This window comes from Carlito syrichta, unplaced genomic scaffold (assembly GCF_000164805.1).
Source record: "Carlito syrichta isolate Samal-C Ts95f unplaced genomic scaffold, Tarsius_syrichta-2.0.1 Scaffold303101, whole genome shotgun sequence".
NCBI classification, from domain to species: Eukaryota; Metazoa; Chordata; class Mammalia; order Primates; family Tarsiidae; genus Carlito; species Carlito syrichta.
In genome coordinates, this window is record NW_007247197.1 from 427,509 (window position 1) to 430,048 (window position 2,540).

Sequence of the window (2,540 nt, forward strand, 5' to 3'; positions counted from 1 at the left end):
TCGGGGCCAGCCCTGGCCCCAGGTCCATGTCCCCATGGCCCAGGGGCCGTAGCAAAGGGGCACAGGAAGAGCTGTCAGCCCTCTGCCAGAGTTCCAGCAAAGACTCCAGAGGTTACATAAGAGCTAAGTTCAAATCCCAACACTCCCTCTTAACTTGCTATGTGACCTTGGACGAGACATTTTACCTCTCTGGGCCTCGCTGCCCCCCCCCCTACAAAATTGGAATTATAGAAGTGCTTCTTGGCTGGGCGCAGTGGCTCACGCTTCTAATCCCAGCACTTTGGGAGACAGAGGCAGGAGGATTGCTTGAGTTCAATGCCGGCCTAGGCAACTTAGGGAGATCTCATCTCTACAAAAACAAAAAGAAGAAAAGAAAGCATTTCCCTGCAATTCTGTACACGACTGTGTTTGTGGCACTGTGGAGCGGTGGGCACACACTTGGAGTCAAGGCAGTGATTTGGCAAACAAGCCAGGCTCCCTCCGTCCGTGTATTCATGTCTATTTGATCAACAAGCACTTCGTGAGCACCTGTGGGCGACTTTGAAGACGTTATTCCTGCTCTCTGGGCCTCAGTAGCTCCTCTTGTAAAATGGACAGGTTAGAACATGGCCTCTGACATTCCTTCCATAGCTCCCATGTTATATTACAACGACCATTATGCAGAATCCTCTCACTGCCAAGGGCAATGATGACAAGAAAAAAGCTCTTGGGAGGGCAATGTCGAAGCTAAAGGAATGCATGTCTAAGAGTGAAATTTGGGGTGCTGGGAATTTCGATGTACAACTTAGAGTGACAATCAAAGTCAGTCAGGATTCACCTCCTGCAAGTCCGTCCTCCATCACAGAAGCCACCGTCACCGAGTCACTTAACGGGCTGTGTGGCTGCAGTCAAGTCACGAAACCTTTACCCCCCGAGGCACCTCACCTGTGAAACTGGGGCCAGAACACTGGTTCTATGGGTGGCTTCGAGTGTTTAGGGGAGTGACAGATGCGACCCACAGGTGAGCAGCAGCACCCCCTCCAGGCGTCTTCCTCGTTCTCCCTCCCTCATTCACTGGCTCACTGAGCACCAGGCGGGGCTCTTGGGGGGGGCCAGGCACCAGATGAGGCCCCTGCGCTCAAGGCCCTCCCATTCCTGGCGAGGGAAACAAGGGAAGACCACCAATCGGACCACCACAGGGGGTGGCATGATGGGGTGGGGCTATGGGGCCTCTGGGAGGGTCCCTTGGGGGACGAGACATTTGAGCTGAGGCCTCAGTCACAAGCAAGAGCAGCCACACAGGGGTTGGGGTAGAGGCACTCCAAGCAGGGGGAACGTCCATGCAAAGGTCCTGGGGCAGGGCCCAGCTCAGTGGGTTAAGGGACAGGAAGCCCAGGTGGCTGGAGCACGTCAAGTGAGCAGTGAGGTTAGGAAGCTCACGTCAGGCCTTGGGGTTCATGACACTCCCCCCTCCCAGGAAAAGTCTTTATCCTTTCCACTGTCCGCTTCGCCCATTTCCTTGATGATACAACAAAGCCAGGCCCTGGGGAGGCAGAGACCACAGTGTCTTTCGCGGAAGCGGGTCAAGCACTGTGGATTTCCTCACAGTCGCTTTAACTTCCCCCTGAATTTATGAAAGCGTGGAGCCTTTTTTCCCAAGGAGGAGGCACAGCCTGCGGGCGGGGTGAGGCCCTATGAGCTCCCTCCTAGGAGCTGGGACGCCTCGGGCAGGAATGTGCCCCCCCACAGCCTTTCAGGCCACAGTCAGAGCCTGAAAGGGCTCGGCCCCACGGGTGGGGATTAGAGGGCTGCAGGAAGGTCTGTTTCGGCAAATCCCTGCATGACAAAGCCCGACTGGGCGCCCCTGCCCTCGCTGCTGCTCCCGGAAAGCCCCAGCTGACCCCAACCCAGCCGGGGGCGGGGCCTTTGTCCCTTCCTGTCTGTCAGCTCAGAGAGTTGTGGAGGTGAGACTCCCAGTCAAGCACAGGGTACAGGGATCCCCACACGCCACCCAGCCCTTCTCCCCACCCCACGGCCCAATGTTGGCCCTTCCCTCTCCAGCCACTCAGAGGGTCCCAGGTTGCAGCCTCCAAACCAGCACTCAGCCTCCAGACCCGCGTGCCTCCTGCCCTGCCTGCTTCACGTAGCCTATTCCAAGCTGGTAGCATTTTTAAAGACACTGTATTTTTTTCCCAGTCTGCGGGCTGTCTCCCTGCTCTCTTGATGGTTTCTTTGGCTTTAAAACAGAAGCCTGTCAGTCTGATGAGGTCCCACTTGTCTATCTTATCTCTGATGACCTGGGCACTTCGGGTTTTGATCAGGAATTGGTTGCCAGTCCCAACTTCCATAAGGGTGTCTCCTGTATTTTCTAAGGTTCTGGTAGTTTGAGGTTTTACGTTGAGGTCTCTGATCCATTTAGGGTTAATTTTTGTGTATGGGGATAGGTAGAGAGATCCTGTTCCAATCTTCTGCATGTGGTCAGTCAGTTTTCCCAGCAATCCCCCTACTGGGAATATACCCAGAAGAACTCAAATCACTCTATAAAAAAGATACCTGCACAC